At 33.8% G+C, this 19,449-nt stretch overlaps 1 pseudogene; it reads left to right on the forward strand.

Annotated features, from left to right (window-relative positions):
* The first annotated feature begins 12,713 nt into the window (after positions 1-12,713).
* On the forward strand, positions 12,714-13,613 carry LOC101719013 (heterogeneous nuclear ribonucleoprotein D-like pseudogene; annotated as a pseudogene).
* The last annotated feature ends 5,836 nt before the right edge of the window (positions 13,614-19,449 follow it).

Raw genomic sequence — 19,449 nt, forward strand, 5'->3', positions numbered from 1 at the left:
AGATCAATATAGATAAACTGGCAATCTGAGTGAAGTCTTATAGTTTTAAAATCTTGAGAGGTTCCTACATTACCATAAAATCTCAGAAAAGCAGAGGAAACAATTAAATTCTGCATGCTAAACTGAGTTATTTGAAAGATTTACCTGGTAGATTACTAATGAATTTAATAACTTAGTGAACCTGTATTTTTGAAGGCTGTGCATTACAAATTTTCTATTATGTGCATTGGAATGAACACAAGAGTGTTCACACACCAGCAGTAAAGGGATTAACACTATATTAATAAGTCAAATCAGTCCACTAACATCAACTCAGAGAATTATATCTTCGTGCTTAGGCCATAATGATGATTACAGAAAAAAGGGCTTGATTTAGTCATTATCTGGCAGGTGGGACTATATGGATAAGAGAACTAATATTCTAATGAGGACCACATTTCAGTCCTAAGTCATTCACAGGAGCAACAGCAACACTGCCATTCAATGACTTCTCTGGGCCTAGAGAATCTTCCATGGACTGAGGAAGAACAGCTAAAACACAAAGTCTAAAAATAGTGACTTTAAAGAATGAGTAAGTTGGGGGCTGGGGATTTAGCTCAGTGGTTTCGCCACCTGCTGCGCAAGCGCAAGGACCCGAGTTCTATCCCTGGTACCAAAAAAAAAAAAAAAAAAAAAGAATGAGTAAGTTAATAATCTGAAATTTCTTTATAATGAATAGAAATCAAATATCATAAAAACATTCATGTTTGAAATGAATAAAGTCAGAACTGTATCTTGACCTTTCTATAAAAAAGAGAAAAATTATATATACATGTTAATTTATATAATGTAAAATACACACACACACACATATGTGTGGTAAAGAAGATTGAATACAGGGCCTGTGCTCAGAGATTGAACACTGAGCTATATCCCCAACATTATGTATTTATTTATTTATTTACTTATTTTTATTTTGAGACAAGCTTTCACTAAGTTGCACAGCCTAAGCCCAGTCCTGTGGTCCTTCCTGTATCAGCTTTCCAGTGTTTTGGGATTACAGGTATGGACCACCTCATCTGGCTTAGACAAATAACATTTAATCTCATACAGAAACCATATTAAGTAAATGGTTAAATATTTTGACCAGATCAAAAAAATAGGTAATTCTTAGAAAAAAATGAAGGTGAAATAAATGTCATTCTAAAACCACTTCACAATGTACATATTTGTATGCTATGACATGAAACCATGAAAGAACAGTGTGGAATATGCAAAGAATTAACATTACATTGGAGTAACCTGGCAACCACTACTCCAAACATATGACCGAGGTTATCAGAAATGACAAGTCATGCTTATTGCATGTATCCTTGCTATGATATGTGTTGAGAATGGTACTTCTCCTGTGTTGTTTTCCTCCCAATAGCCTATGACACAAATCTAACCCTGAGAAAAACATCATAAAAACCCAAACTGAAAGAATGTTATACAAAATACCTGATTAGTACTCTTTAAAACTGTCAAGGTTATGAAAATAATGAAAAGTTTGAGAAACTATTGTAGCTCAGAATAGGCTTCTTAAAGACACGGCAAATAAATATAACATGAAAAAGAGGAAAAAACTAGTGAAATCTGAATAAACTATGGAGTTAATAGTAATGTATATAGTTTGGTTCCTTTCTTATGACAAATGCCCTACAGTAGCATAAGATGTTAACAATAAGGGAAACTGGAATTTGGGTATTTGGGAATTCTCTAGCATTTTCTTATTAGTGTATGCTTGAAATCCATAATAATTATATTCATTTTGAAGAATTGATACATATGAATACCATTTCTTGATCATTTTGATCCCTTTAAACCCCCTTTTTAACTTTCCCCTCCTACTTTTCTTTGATCCTCTTCCCCTTCTCCAAAAATCTGCCTCCCTATTTCCTACCCTCTGTCTTTTATTTAGCTCTCTAATTAACTTATATTTTGGTCTTCTTATATGAGAGGAATTGTGTTATTTAACTGTCTATGTCTGACTCATTTCACTTAACATTATGGTAACACCAAAAAAACAACAAATGCTACCAGGTACATTGTTAGTGTGCATGTAAATAAGTAAAACTGCTACAGAAATCAGAATTCCCAGTTTTAAAAAAACCCTAAAAATAGAAATTCATACCTCTTTGATATATTTCTGAAAGAGTTAAACACATCAGATTATAGTGATACATGCATGCCCATGTATCCATTTTTACAGCAGCACAATTCACAATAGATAAGTTTTGGAAATAGCCTAGATGTACATCAACAGACAAATGGATAAAGAAAATGTGTATGATTCAGTCATAAAGAAGAATGAAATCATGTCATTTACAGGAAAATAGCTAGATTTCTGTAGCATTTTTGCAACTTTTATTCAATATACTATTATAAAATTTTAATGATTATTAAACATATAAACTAAATTCAATTGAGAAAATTAACCATACAAATCTTTAAACTAAAACTTTATGTACTACTATTTCTGAATCAATACATGTTTGAAGTAAGATCTTTAAAGTTACCTTGTATCATAACTTTTACCTTCTAGACTGTAGATTGTGAGTATATACTAGAATTCTCAATTTGGCTATTTTCAGGTACTATGCTTATTATAAGACTACACTTAGGCATTCTATTCTTGTTTTCTATTGCTAAATGTAATTGTTTTCTCAACAGATTGAGGAAAACAGTGCGTGTGTGTGTGTATTCTTAGAAAACTATTTCATTGTTTTCAAACTTCTATAAGATTATTTTGGCAATCCTGGATACACTCTGATGCTCAAAGTTCAATAAGACAACTACAAAAAAATGCAATCAAGTAAGAAAAAATACACCTCCACTATGGGCTGACTCAGAACATCCATTTTAAAAGAGAACTGAATATGACAGGCAACATGGTTAACTGCATTAACCATTCAGAGTAATACAATATCATAATGATAATTTTTGCAATACTCTAGTATTAGGATTTCTCAGAACTTTATAAAGAGTTCCAAGCTCATCTTTCACCTGAGAATTCTAGTTCAAAAATAAGTTGTTCAGTTTGTCAAAAATTGAGCTATATGTATATATTACTGGAGATAGTGGGCTTTCTTACATGTATATTATACTTCCCACATTGTTTTTATTTTAGATTATTTTAAAGTCAACTAATCTTTTCATAGTATGCAAAGATAAAAGCATTTCTCAGCTTCTAGATTCCACATTTCAACAAAAATTTCCACCTCATTGTTCAAGTTACACATAGAAACATTTTGGAATAAGGATGACACATCTCTATAAACAGTACAAATTTGTTAGTACAACATAAAACAAATGTGAAATACTCTGAGATGCTTTCTAAGATAGCCTGGAGACTTCAAGAATCTCATGCCACTGAAACCAAAATGTGTGTGTGTGTCCGTGTGTGTGTGTATGTGTGTGTGTGTGTAATCTTCCAAATGGGTTATGAAAATGTAATCAAAATTATCTCATGCTAGAATAAAGTTTTTTGATATTTTAAAACATTTTATTGATATTAAAATATTCCTTTGTATTTCTAGGGTTAAAAACTAAAAACAATAAAGTCAGGAAACATTAAGCTATATAAAATAATTATATATATTTATATATGTGTATATATTATATGTATACACATACAAAATGGAAATACAATTCAATATGCTAAAAAAATACCTATAGCTAATTCCAGAATCCTTTGAAGTTCATTTCAATGTTACATTTAGTTGTACTGGCCCATACTTAGTTGATGTTTCTATCATGGTTGGTATATATATTTATTATCTATTTTCATAAACATTTCAAATTAAACAAAGATTTAATTCTCATTTTTGGCATTTACAATAGGGGGGCCTAACATGTCTTATAAAACTGACATTTTATTTGTTTTATAATAGGTTTATAAAATTATAATTTAGAAACCATTAAACTATCCATATTACATGTACAAGTCAATAACTTTTAGTAAGCTTTCTATTATGCATTTCATCGCACAATGCAATTTTACAACATTTCTATCATGCCAAAAAAGATTTCTCATTTCAATTCACTCCTTGTTCCCACTTCCAATTCCAAGAAACCATTATTCTAATTTTTATCTCTATAGCATTCCATCTCCTGGACATTTCCTGTAAATATAACCATGTAGTATTTGATGTTTTACATTTAACTTTCTGCACTTCACTGAACATTTTTGAGATTTGTCCATGTAGTCTGTATCATTGCTTCATTCTTTTTATCAAATGGATATACTGCATATTTTATACATTCATAGTTGATTTTATTTTTCCACTTTTGGACTATTATGAATAACACTTCAATCAATATTCATGTACATGTCTTAGTGTGAACATAAACTGTTATGTTTCTTGGGTAGACACAGTTTGGAAAAGTGGTTCCACATCTTCACTAATACTCATTTTAAAAGATTATTATTAGTCTTTCAAGTGGATTTGAAGTAGAAGGTTTAGTGTGGTTTTAATTTGCTTCTCCCTGGTGATGTTCTGCATTGTTTCATTCATTTACTGACTGAATCCCATATGATTAGTAGTAGTCACTTTTTCATTGACTGGACAAAATTGTGACACTCGTGATTTAAAGGAGGAGAAATTTATTTTGGCTTACACTTTTAGAGGGTTCAGTCCCAAATTAGCTGGTGTGTTAGTTACTTTTCTCTTGTTACTGAGACAAAATACCCAATATCCAAAGTTAGAGGGGAAGGGGTTTATTTGTCATATAGTTTATAGAGGTTTCAGTCCATAATTGGCAGGGATAACAAACAGGCATCGTAGAGGAGAAACAACATGTTGTGAACAAGGTAACAAAGGTAACAAGAGGGTTTAACAGCATCTTTCTGCCCCTTTTATCTTATTCAGACTACTGTGATTAGGGCGATGCCAAACTAATCACTCACATCTAGTGGTTTAGTAATCACACACCCTTAACCCCAGGATCACACATTCCAGATTCAACCACCTCTGATAAAGTCCCACTTCATGAGGCTTTAGGGGGACATCTAAACACAAACCACAACAGTTGGCTTTAAGGCAGAAATGGGAAGCTGGAGGGCCATCGCAGAGGAAAGCTGCTCAATTGATGGCAGCCAGGATGCAGAGAGAGAGACAGAGACAGAGACCAGGCACAAGTCATATGGCTTCACCAACTAGGATGGATCTGCTAACAGTACATTCTACTATAAATCTGTCAACAGATTAACCCACTGAGGACTATAGCACTCACATGATCCAAGCACCTTCTAAAAGCCCCCACCTTTGGACACAAGACTTTTAGGGGACATTTTTAGATCTAAGCAATAACATCTCCTTTGATGACATTTCTATCCTTTTCCTTTTCTTTTAAATTGGGTTGGTTGTTTCTTACTACCAAATTGAAAATATCTGTTATATATTCTAGATGTAAATGTAATATCAAATATCATGTGATATTAAAACATTTCCTCCCAGTTTTTGGCTTTATGTTTTCCCAATGATGTCCTTCTAGATGCAACATTTTTAATATTCATGAAGTCTAACATATCAAATTTTCTTTTATCAGTTGTGTATTTGGTGGAATATATTTAAATAAATGTTAATTCAAATGTTCCTTTATAGTTTGACTTATTTATATAGGATTACAAGTATATAAGAAGTTTATCATGGAAATATATCATCATCATATGGGGAAAATCAACTGACTATGGTGACTCTGTACTTTAATTATTTTCTGAATCTTCAAAGAGGAAACATTTTCTAAAAATCAAATAATAAATTCTTATTTAAATTGCCATGAACTCCACAGACTGAAAAACTACCTGTCCCCTTAAAGGTTAGAGAATCTCCAAGATTAGTGCTGGTCCCTTTTAGCTATCTATTATTTTATTCTCTTTCCTGCCTCCCAGCTATCACTGGTCACCCCCAATCCTTCCACTCCCATTTACCATTATATCATCTCCTATTATGTGTTGTCATGTAGGTGATACTCCAGCTAACCCATTGTTGCCTTTAAAACAAATCTTACATTTTGTGCATCTTTTTTTCTCTACCTGACATCCATAACATAATGGATCAATACTTGCATTCACTGAATTTGTAGTTTTACATTTTTCCTTACGCTCAGTCTCTGACAACTCTAGCAATGTGATATTAAAGGTATTGATGGTATGAATTAGGAAAAAGTATCTAACAGACAAAAGCCATAGATAACTCAGATACTGTCAGGAAAAAAATGAAGACTAGATTACTAGACATTGTAAAAAAAATTTTTTTTAAACAGTAGATTGCACAAGGAAGAGTCCATATTGGTTAAAGAATGATATAATTATTGGCAAATAGAAAAAATAAATGACCCATCAAATAAGGATTATTCCTCCCCACATTTTTGATCAAGGCTAGTTGGAGTCCTATATGGTTCACTTATCTGTACGTCAAGTTCTTTTCCACTGCTTGGAAAGTTTTCTGCCATCACTTCTGTGAACAGTTTTTTTATGTCATCTGCACTCTCTCCTGTTTCTTCATTGACTCCAATCAGTCTTATGTTATTCTTCTTTGCATCATCTAGCAGCTGCTGGATTGCTTTCTTGTGGTCCCTTACAATTTTAAAGCAATTTTTATTTTCCTGGTCACTAATTGCAATCTTATCTTCTATATTTGAAATTCTGTCCTCACATTCTGCTGTGTAGACTTTCAATGGAGTTTTTAATCTCCTGGAAATCTGTTTGTATCTGTTTTATGGATTCCATTTGTTTCCTATGTTGGGATTCTATCATGTTCCTCAGATCCTCTATTTTTTTATCTGTGTCCTCTCTAGATTTATTAATCATGTCTTGCACTATGGGCACAATCTTTGCTGTTATCTGAGAAATTATTTCTGATTTCATTTTTTCCAGATCCTCTTTTGTTGCCAGTTCCAGGAGTCCAGGTGGTTGAGTATCAGATTGTTCCATCTCGTTTCCCTTTGGGGTTGCTGTAGATGATCTGGAAGTCTGTTTTTGAGGCTTGTTTCCTTGTCTTCTCATTTCCACGGAGTGGGGGGGTTGCTGCTGGTGCCCTCACAGCTCACCTCCTCTGCCCTAGGAGTGGTGGAATGGTGGCGGGAAGCCTCCTCCTGGGTGCTGGGATTGGTTTATCTCCTCTGCCCTAGGAGCTGTGGAACCTGTCAGTCTATTCTTAATATCATATCAATTGCTCAGTTAGGGTTGATTATATCCTTAAGTCCCTTCTGCATGCCCCCAGTTCACAAAAACTTCTGAAAATCTTACTCTGAAACTATTTTTTCTGTAATCAGTTTTGATTTTATGTGTGGATTAGGGTTGGAAGAGGATCAGATACAGAATTCAAGGGTAGCATATTTTTATTTTTTAAGCATGTGCTGCCTTATAAAATCTGGAACTATATACCATAACATAATCACAACTGGACATTATTGGTCAGCACATTTCTTCCCAGAGGAGAAATGTGAAAATTGTATGAGGAAAAAGAGCACTATCCACTCTTTCTAGGTAGTTTTATATTTTTATACTGAAGATCTACAGAGTCCAGTGAATATTTAAATATTCATGCTTCTTTGACCCAGAAAAAAATAACAGGAAGGAAGTTCACATTAAGTGGTATGTGAATAAAGTAATCAGATATTCTTGAAAAGCCTTCAATAATCATTATCTGCACAGACTTCTCTATAGTCCATAAGTTGATTTTACATCTTTATTCATACCTATAGTGTCAAATCTGCTTTTGCATGATTCATATGAAACATGGTTACCATTATATCTTTTAAAATTCAAATATAAGCAATATAAATTCCATTAATTCAAGATAAAAGTGAACAAACCCCCTTCTCCAGATAACTATTTCCCTCTACTAAAAAACTGAAAACCACAAAAATAAATAATTTATGCAAAACATCAAAATAGATTATAAATTTTATGAAGTTTATTTCACCTTATCAGGAATGCTAAACTCTAACCTACTTCTAAAACATAAAAACAAAACTTTCTATTTTAGATTTTATTTATCTGTTTATCTCTACACTACTGCCAACTCTACCATTTGACACTGAGTACTAAGAAGATGAAAAAGGAAAATGAGTAGATCACACACTGTTGTTCCAGTATTCTCTATGTTATCTGCAGATGCTTGAGGAATGGATTCCTCTTCTTTCCATGGTAGATACTACTGAAAACAGCAACCAGGTTGCCTCTGAAGTACAATAACAATTCTTCTAACCTGAAAGGCAGGGAATATGATAGTGAACTACCCTTTACTATACACACTACATGAATCAGCATCCTCTCTACCAATTTTTCAATACTGTCTCTCTAAGATTGCTATAATTGAATTGCCTATTTTAAGCAGTATTCCTAAGAGAAATGCATATTTTAATACCTTAACATGTCTTGTCAAGCAGTCTTGAAACTGAAAAGTTTATATTGTCTTCCTACAACCTTATAGCCAGGCACACTTACCTTCTTTACAAATAGCAAAGACGGGTTTTTAAATAACTCTCATCTAGGCAGAAGTCCAGCAACTGAATTCAGCTGTTAAGAACTTTTGATGTCAAATTAAGTTTTAGCCTATGTCCATTGTACTACATTACGTTAGATCACTATTTGGATACACTCAAAGTAAGTAAAGAATGGTATTTTCTAAATGATCATTTTTCAAACTATCTGCTAGCACTCTCAATTTAAGTAATGGGCACCAGTAGTTTCTGTGGAAAATGAAGAGGAAAACGAGTACAGAAAATCTCATTTCATCAAACAATGAACTAGACCAAGTATGTCAAACACATGCATTTTCATTTTACTAAAGAGAACAGGTTTAACAGAGCATTAAAGAACATATTACCACAGAGATAGTTCTATGCCAGCATATAAAATCAGGATACATCCAGGTTACTTTTCGGATTTATGGGTCCCACAACATCCTTCTGCCAAGGTTATATCCCATGATAAGAGAGGCAGATTAATTCTAAAGGCATATGTCAACCTAAATCTTATCTCTCATTCTCCGACAATTATGAATGAAATACCAACATCCAAGGGATGATCTAATTAAGGGTTATGAATTTTTCAGGCATAATCTAGATCTCAGTAAAACAAATCCAAATCAGTTATCCCCTGTTTCTTAAAATACAAAAATTTTGATAGCTTGCATGTACCGTAGTACTTGGTCGTTCTATCCTTAGCAGCAGTAAATAATAGTTTATATCCCTAGATTCTGTGCCCTTTGTCTTTTGATTTACAGTGTTTGTTTTTACAATTGCTCCACATTTCTTTTATTCATTCATATATTCATTCATTTATTCATTTATCAACAGAGAAATCTCTAGTGGCTTCAGTTCAAATCTCCAATACATGTGTTTTGAGTTAATGAGGAAGAATAAATTACTAGTCCAAATTATTGTTAATATATTGCTCTATAATGAAAGTTAGTGTTAGGAATCTAATGAGAATTTTTTAATATCTAAAGTATATTAACTTGTGTGGCTCAGTTGCCATAGAAAACTAAACCACAGATTTTAATTTCTTCAGACATTACAATGGAAAGGGGTTATTTCACAACATTTTAAATAGCTAAAGATCATAGAGTATGTGTGTAGGAGGACAAGTCCTCACTAAGTACAATTATTTTCATTAAGGGACCAGATGAAGATACCATATTTTTCTTTAAAAAATGTTCCTTTTTATTGCCTAAAAGTAATTACACTCAAAATTGTTTTCTTTCATGTACCAAGATGACATTATTGACCCAAGCTCCATAGGTTAAATGCTTTGAATTGTGAATCCACAAGGGAGGAGAGTTTTTTCACTGATTCATTGACATGCGCAGACTCAGCAGCCTTTGTGACCCAGAAAACACACTTGCAACGCCTAAAACTAGACTAAAGGGTGCAGTCTGGAGCCATGTAGCTGAATAAAGCTAACCAGCCTACACAGAGGTCAAAACTATGACATCAGCCATGGCCTAACTGGGTGAATAGCCATAGGTAAATAGTTATCACGGGCCTTCATTAGTTTAAAAACACAGACATGGTAAAATTCCCCTAAGATTTTCATTCTAGTCAAAGGAGCTGCTGAAGAGAGTTCTGGCTTCTCTATGGTTACCTCAGTTAGTTTAGAAATGACCCTGACATAAAAAAGTTTCAAAGTTGCAGCCTTTTTCATAGGCTTATAGAAGCTAGGAGAAGATAAGTTTTCTTTCCCAAATTACAGCAGATTGGCACTCAGGGAGTAATCTGCAACTGACTCACCCTCCCAGAGGCTAGTTAGACCAAGAATTTGTAAAAGTGTAGCCTCAAAACCCTAGTGTTTAGTTTACTTCAACAAACATTTAGTTTCTTTAAAACGTGTGCTAAGTATTATATGTATTATGACAAGTACAGAGAACTTTAAATTAGGTGTGACTCAGCACATGAAAAGATCACTAACCAGTGGAGGAAGGCAGACACAAATAATACAAATGTATAAAAATGATGCTATAGGTTCACAAATTAGAGGCGTGTAGAGAAAACTATAAGGATTAGAAAGAATATTCAGAATAAACTAGGACAAAATGACTTAAATATCTAAAATGTAGAGGCAGATATGGCTTCAAATGGTTTATAATTAAAGTGTGAACTAGAAAGTTTTTGCTAGAAGTTTTAGTTTTTACTTTGTGAAGTAATTTATTAGTTTCCTTATGCTTTAATTTTGAAGACAGTGCTTTTAGTTTTTCACAAAAAATGTTTTATCATATTTTTACTGTGTATATGAGCAGTATACTTACCCTACTAAGTTAATGAAAAAAAGTAATTCACTGACAGAATTAAAAAAATCTAAATTTCTTCAATTAACATTTAGAGTTAATTTCATTGTAGACAGCATCAGGGAAATGCGACACCTGTACCAAACCTCTATGAACACTAGGAAATTAGAAGTGTCTCTTCTTTCTAGGCTTGTCTCCATGGAAGCTCAATAAGTTCTGGAGTTGATTTTGCTCACTAGATCACAGAAAATTGCCCACGGTCAGCTGGGTGACAGAAGATGTTATGACCAAGTCTCCAGCTCCACCTTATACACCAGGAGTATGGGATGTCATAACATTCATTACTGATTGTTACAAGATGACTATCTGGGGAAACAGTAGCATTTTTTTCATTAGCCACTTGCTGAGGATCTTTTGGCAAAATGGTATGCTTCCTGAGCAAATTTATCTGTGGCCTCTCGTCTGTATATTTATACACCATTTTTCATCTCTTCACATCATACAACATTTTTCAGTCTAGGTGGTAATGTGGAATTTGGCCTGAAGCTGACGAAGGAAACACCTGCTGTTGTGAGGTGGCATGGAGAATGCCATGTGATCTGTCAAAAACATCAAACCCTGATGGTGTTTTTAAAATTTAGTTTTTTCTTATCTCCAAATTATGCTCTGTACATGGTTACAAGGAGAAATAAAAGGAAATTATTACTAAAAATAGGATTGTTGTATTAAAAGTAATTTTAGAAATTCTGTGAGTAAAATGATGTACAGAGAGTTTTGGAAGTGCTGTGGACAAATTAAAAATCTTTCTCTCAAAGGAACTGATATTTGAAGGAGAAAGAGATACACACAAATTACTTGATTACATCAGATAGCTAAGGATGGAGGATGGAAGTAAGCAAACTACACATTCAAAATTTGAGCTCGGGTCTTAAGAAGATGAAGTTAATATTAAAATATCATCTCAGTAACATCAATAGTTGTAACATCTGCACTCACTGACCATGCAAATGAAATGAAATGAAATGACCATCCGAAAAATATTTTCTTCCTACTTTATGATGCAGATATGGGATTATATAACAAATCACAATTGATAAATGTTATTTTAGAGAAATGGATAAACAAAATGTGATATAGTCATATAATGAAATATTATTTAACCATAAAAAGAATAAAATACTAACACATGCCACAAAATAGACAAACGTTGGAAAAGGCCAAGTGAAAGAAGTTAGGAAAGGCCAAGTATTATGTAATTGGGAGGGATGTGGGGAAATAACAAGTGATAGCTTTAATCAGGTATACAGTTTCTTTTTAGGGGATACACACGTTCTAAAATTGGATTGAGGTAATGATTGCACAATGCTGCAAATATACTTAAAACATTAGAAGGGTGAATTATATGGTATATAAATTAATTTCAACAAAGCTGTTATTAAAAATGTTTCTTTAGATTCCTTTACCAAAACCTACAGACCCATATGCATTATGCTTTCCCTTAGCGTATGTTTCAATTCTACCTCTCATCTCTTTTTCCATTTCTGCCCCCAAACACTTTAAGGGATTTAAAAAAAATAATTACTTATATGCAAGCAAGGCAGCCATGTGGAAAGGACCAATGGTTTTAACAAAATTTCAAAGAAATAATAACTTGAAAAGACAGGAGTTGCTGTTTCTTGTGATAAACGTTCCCTTTCGTGGGCTAGTGCCTTAAGAGCACAAAAACCAATCCTGAAAGCAAACCTACTTTTGTGGGGCCAGTACAGTTATTGTAATAGCAGGCACTCTCCTTGGTGCCTATTTTAAAATTCTAAACTCTCGTTTCCACGTGCCCATGTCCCTACGTCACTACGTCTGTTTCGTCACTTTCCCTAGCCAATTTCCCATAGTCCTTCTCTCTGACAGCTACACTTCAGCCATACATTTTGCCAATGGTCAGTCGCCGTCAACTTCACCAACATGGACGCTGCCTGTTTTGCTATGAGCAAATCCGAAGAAAGAGGACAATTTCCCGAAGGGTTCAGTATCAAGATCAGCAAAAATCGAAAGGATGCAAGTAAAATGTTCATCGGGGACTATCCCGTGATATCAGTAAGCAAGCTCTTCTTGAATATTTGTCTCAGTTTGGGGAAGTTCTAGATTCTGTGATCAAAACTAACCCATACACTGGACTATCTAAGGGGTTCGGATTTGTGCTTTTCAAAGACTGTGCTACTGTTGAAAAAGTGCTCCAAGTAAAAGGGCATCAACTGGGTGGCAAGAAAATAGAGTTTAAAAGGGCTAAAGCCATACAATCTTCATCCCCACCAAAAAAAGTTTTTGTCTGTGGGTTGAACCCTCGTATGCCTGAAGAAGAAGTCAGAGTATTTTGGCATATTTGGAGAGATTGAGAATATTGAGTTTCCACTGTGTCCAAGAACAAATGAAAGACTAGCTTTCTGTTTCGTCACATATACTGATGCAAACTCAGTGAGGAAGCTGTTAGAAAACAGATTCCATGTAATTGGCTCCAGATGGTGTGAAGTTAAAATAGCTTTTCCGAAACATTATTCGAGGATACAGCGCCAGCTGAGTGCTGGGTTAGGTAACCCCAGAGTAAGGGGTGGCCTCAAAGTTAATCCAACCCATCACAGAGCCAGCCAAAATGCTTTGGGGGCAAACCAAAATGTCTTCGGGGAGGCTGGTGGTAGCAGAGACCTTCCTACAATGTTTGTTTCTGCCTGCTTTGTGTCCCCCACTGAAGGATATAATTTCATCAAATATACGCAAATTCCCAGAACGCCTACTGTAATCAGACAGTTTTTCAATGATATGGTAGAGATTATCCCTTCGGATACAGCTATGAAACTTTTCAGTTAAGACCTGCATGTACTAATTATACTGCACAAATAAAACAGGCCATTCTCTTTGATAGAGGTTACCAGGGAATTTATCAGCCATTCTGTTTTTGGTTTTGGGGGGGTGTTTTTTTGGTACTGGGGATCGAACTCTGTTCCTTGCACTTGCGCAGCAGGCAGCGAAACAACTGAGCTAAATCCCCAGCCCTATCAGCCATTCTGAAACTTGAGGGTGAAGTGGCCATTGAAGAACCACTGGCTCCTGGAGTGAAAAGTTATATGACTCATATGAAATGACTGAATGTTTTGTTAGACTTTGTTAATATTTCTGATTCAGCTATTCCTGCCTGTTTTTTTGTCAGTTATTTTCTTATCAACTTTTGACATTGGAGCTACTACTCAAGAACACAAGGACCTGAGACTTTGGTTTTATATAAAGAGGTCAATGTTTGCTGGAAAATAAATGTTTACTAGCTTTGTTTTGGAGTGACTTAATCTGACTTGGAGTTTTCTCTGTGTTTGTGTTGGTGACAGGAATAGTATAGGAATTTTTGGTGGTCAGTACCTTCTCTTTTCTTTATCCACCCCCCCCCCCCGCCCAGGGTGTTATGTTTGGGTTAGAAGTACTTAGATACAGGGAAGGAGCTTAAGGTTTCCCTCTACATTTTCTGTATATTTAATCAGTTCCTTCTTGCATTCACTCAATTTTACTAACGCTTATTCTAAACCAGAATCTGTTCAGTATAGGCGATTCAGAGAGAGTCTCTCTGAATATAATATGATTAAGAACTACATAGGGCTGGAAATTTAGCTCAGTGGTGCTGCACCTGCCTTGCAGGTGCAAGGTCCCAAGTTTGATCCCCGGTATCAAAAAAAACAAAAGAAAACAAAAAGAAAACAAAAAAACCTACATAAAAATTTCACAAAGTATGATGTAGTATGACGGGCACAGACTAAAACAGGTCCTGGGAAAGGGTTGGAAGAGAAGGAATAGGTAGGCCTTTGCCAATGAGCAAAATGGAGAAAGTATGTAAGCAGACATGCAAAGATATAGAAGAAAGACTTTGGCATGCACTTTTGGAAAATAACAGATTTTTTAAAAGTAAAACCAGGGTGCACATGGGTAAGAAGAGAAGAAAAATTGGAAGGAGGTCGAGTATGACTGTCAACAAAAAATATGAGTCATAAATATGAACCATGTATGTAATTTTAAGTTTTCTAGAAACCACATCTTCTAAAATAAAAGCAAAAAAGGTTAACTTTAGTAATAAATTGCATTCAAGTTAATATAACCAAATTATTTAAACATGTAGTTGAGGTGAAAATTATTAATAAGACCTCTATATCATTGTTTTCATACCAAGTCTCCCAAATCTAGAGTGCATTTTCATTTTGTGTGTGATACTGGTGATTGAACCTGGAACCTTGAGCATGTAAGCAACCATTCTACCACTGAATTACACCCCTAGTCCTTTATTTTAAATTTTATTATTTTGACATGGTCTCACTGCCTAGGCTTGCCTCAAACTGGCAATTCCTTGTCTCACCACATAGAATGGCTGGTATTACAGGTGTATACCATCACAGCGTATATTTTACTTTTATATGACATCTTATTTTCAACTAGTTTTAAGAGCTCAACACATAGTTAAGGGGCTATTGTATAGTACAGTGCAGAATCAAATCACATTAAGCCTACATTACAATTTCTATTCTTAAGGGAGTGACAAGAAATATCAAATATGTAGTATATGTCTAACATTAAACTCTTTGCTGGTTCCTAAAGTCATTCTCTGCCTTCAAGTAATTACTTATCAAGAAGGAAAGACAGGCATAAAACCAAGATTCTGCTAATTAGAAGATACTATATGAGTAAATTTGAATTTGAATTTTAAAGAGAAGGGTCATATTTATTTAGCATAGTATATGTATTGACTTTATTAGAATGCAAATATCCTGACAGCAAAAGACAATTCCATTTTTTTTCTCCTTAGCATGTAGCAAGGGCACTTGCACACAGTAGAAACTTTAAAAAATGAATATTGAATGATGATACAGGAACAAAACTGATAAATGTGCATTATGAACAAAAAGGAAGAAATAGTGTAAAGAAAGTATGAAATTTTTCTTTTTATATTTATTGGAAATATTTGACAAGTTTTGTGACTTTAATGGTGAAAATTTTTTAAATACATAATATGTAAATATAATTTGATAAAATATGAAAACTAAATGAAATAATAAATTTAAAGATTCTTTGAAAAGTTAAAATTACTCTAACTATATATAACATATATAAAATATATATAATATATAATAAATATCAGAATTAGGTATATGGTAGAGTTGATGGTCACTGGCCCTTAGAACTAAAGTATATTACACTAAACCTCAGTTTGAAAATCGGCTCAGTCTAACAGAGTTTAAATATTTCTCTGGATAATATTTTCTGATTTAAAAACTGAAACTGGTCATGCTGTGTTGCCAGAAAGGAAAAGGGAATACCCAGGTAAACTCAGAAGAGATTCCACAGAACTAAACAGCATTATGTAATAGTCAATGCAGTTAAAATCATGAATATATCTGCATGCATGTATTCAAGACAATAGACAAGTACAATTTAATTCTGCAGAAAGTATTTAGGGGGAATCTGCTCTAATCCATCAGATAATTGGGTGAAGCCAGGTGATTTTTGATTGAGGGCTTCTGTTTCTACACCCCAGGAGTATTAACTTTTTTATTGAGCCAGACAAAATACCACTGTATACATACAGGGTGTTTGAACTAAGGAATTAAATCAAATAAAGTTTCAGTCAATTTAGAGTCAATATAACAGATGTTTTGATATTTCAATTTTGCTCTGTATTGATATTTCAGTTTTAGAAACTCCGTGAGTTTTATTTTTTCCAGTTCCAGCTGGTTCATTATTTGATTTAGGTTAAAAATAAAGTTGAGTAGAAAAGTAGATTGATTTAGTTTTCAGTGTATGAGACACATTCAGCAAATTAACTTGAATTCATTATTTTCTTAGGGGGAGGGTTCACGATTAGCTCAAAGTTTTTTGTGACTGAACATTTTAATTGTTAGAAATTAGGTTGTGCAATGTTATCAGAGTTATGCCAAATCATCTATTTCTGATCAAAATGGTCCAGATAACCCTTAGACAACTATGCATCCATTTATGTATGTGCTTTGATGCTATTTTTATTCTTTTATTAGCACATGTTTGCAGTACATAATGATCACATTCACCATGGGGGATTTGTACATGTACATAAGATACCTCAATTCTTTTCTTTTTCCCTCTTCCCCTCTCCTCCAAATCTTCTTCCCCTCCCCGTTTACAAAAGCCCAATTTCTATTTTTTTCTTCAAATCTTTTTTTCTTTTAAATCTTTTTGCCCTTTCTCCCCTCTTCCTTCACCCATTTCTTGTTCCCCTTTCCACTTGAACAAGTTCTTCCTATTTCCTACTATCTACACTCTATTATTTATACTTTGGGTTTTTCACATATGAGAAACAATGTGCTATTTAAAAAGTGAATTGTGAAAGTCCACATTTAAAAAATTTGTTTTTCTCCTTAAGAAAATAATGGTTGAGTCATACTTTTATTTCTAGTTTCATAATGTCTTGGTTAATGCATATGTAGTAATAATTACATGCCTTAATGACCCACAAAAATTGAAATGGTCAAGTTTAATTTCCTGACATTTGAAATGGTTCTTCAAGAAGACTAGCCATTAGCCAACATCATATTTCTCATTCCCCTCCTGTTCCCCACTCCAAGGAGCAGAGAGCGATGGGATGGGTAGGAGAAAAAAAGAATTAAGATATGTTATGCACATGTACCAACTCCCCACAATAAATGTAATTATTATGTGCTGAAACGTGTACTAATAAAAAAATTTTAAAACAAATATTATACTACTCAGATTTTGTTCGCTATCAATATCCACATCTTCCTATTTGGAGAAAATAGATTCCTGAGAAGAGGTACAAAACATTAAGAAGTTAAAAAATAGGAACTGTTAGAAAAAATTAAAGAAGCTGGATTACTGTAGAGAAAAAAATGCCTAAAAAATAATTAAATATAACCCCTGAAACTTGTGAATACCTGATTAAAAGAAAGCTGGATGTCACGGTTCCAAAGATGAGTCAAGACAGAGCCTACAGTTTTGTTTTGGAAGAAAAAGACATTTAAAATTATCTCGTGTAAGCTGGGGATGGTGGCGCAAACCTGTAATTCCAGCACTTGGGAGGAGAAGGCATGAGGATAGCTGCAATTTTGAGGTCAAGCCTGGCCTACATTGTGAGTTTGAGTTCAACCTGGAATAAGTAGTGAGACCGTATCTCAAAAATAATTAATTAATTAATCATAAAATTGTCATGTTTTGGTAAGTAATCCCAAATACGCATTATGTGTGGACCTAGTGGAATCCATATTTATGAGCTAAAACATCACCATATTTGGTTGGTTTTAGTCTAAGTTTATGGTTCCCAAACCTAGCTTGTCATATGAATACCATGAGAAACACTGGAAATAATTATGTACTTCACAATCCCTGGTAAATTTGACTCATCAGGTCTGGTTTGAGACCAAAAATCTATTGTAAAACTCCTTACATGGATTCTAACAGTAAGTCAGATATGGGTACCTACCATGGAGATGATTTAACAGGAATTTAAAAACCTGCAGATTCCTTATTCTTTGACCAGTGTTCTAAGAATAATTCATAAAATCCTAAGATTTTATGATTATTTGCAGAGTTAATATATACACATGAAGCAGTTTTTATGTTATATGTATCCCAAAGAACTTCAACATTTTACAAGAGTATCAGTAAAAAAAAAATTTTACAGTACACTGTAATTTTTGAAGCATGCCTTTATTGAATTTAAACTGTGTAAAAGAAAATCAAAGACCTCTTTTCAAAGAAGCAGAAATCCTTCTCTGCTGCCTAAACCAGCAGCATTCCTGCTAGTTAATACACTATGATGCATTAGTATAGTAAGAAATGTATTTTTGTATTTTTTATTGTTATCATTAAAATTTTATTTCTATTGGTACATTTTTGTGGTACATACGATTAAGGCATGTAATATATTTTAAAAGATAGACTTTGAGATGAAATTTAATTTAGAAAATAGCAAAACTCTGTTTATGGATTATATTTTCTCTAAATTACCCATTTCCTTTAATCTAATTCCTTTAGATTTCTTACTTGTTAATTCCAAAATCTGTATTCTTACAAATAACATGGGAAACTTCTGCAACTGTTTACTGTGAAACTAGCCCTGAAATGCAGAGAGGAATCTATGTTAATGATTGCTTAGAATCCTTTTCACTGATACATTGTTTTCCAGCACCCCTTCTGTAGCCAAGAATATGAATTACAAGTAATGAATACATGTTTGCCACCTCCAGAAATAGAAATGTAAAGCTAGCAAAAGCCCACACTCATACTACGAAAAGGAGCTCTGGTGTGATGATACTTAAAATGGAACTAGTTGTTGGCCTGACCTGAGAATAGTCCCTTAGTATCCATACATTCAGTATAATGGGTTGTTTTTCCTTAAATTCTTTTATTGGTACATTTTAGGTACACGATCCATTTACATTTATCATTGGGTACTTGTACATGTACATGATGTACCTTGGTTCTTATTTTTTCCCCATTCCCTGTCCTCCCTTCACCCCCCTCCACCTTTCCCTATTTACAAAGACTTTGTTTCCATTTTTTCCTTTTCTCATAATATTTCCTTTCCTTTCTTCCCTTTCCCCTTCCCCTCCCACTTCCCCTACCCCTTTGGGCCTTTTCTTCCTATTTCAAAATATCAATTATTCATTTTAATCATTTT

Source organism: Heterocephalus glaber, unplaced genomic scaffold, assembly GCF_053883595.1.
Source record: "Heterocephalus glaber isolate CG9 unplaced genomic scaffold, H.glaber_assembly_v1.0 deba00001613, whole genome shotgun sequence".
Classification (NCBI taxonomy): Eukaryota; Metazoa; Chordata; class Mammalia; order Rodentia; family Bathyergidae; genus Heterocephalus; species Heterocephalus glaber.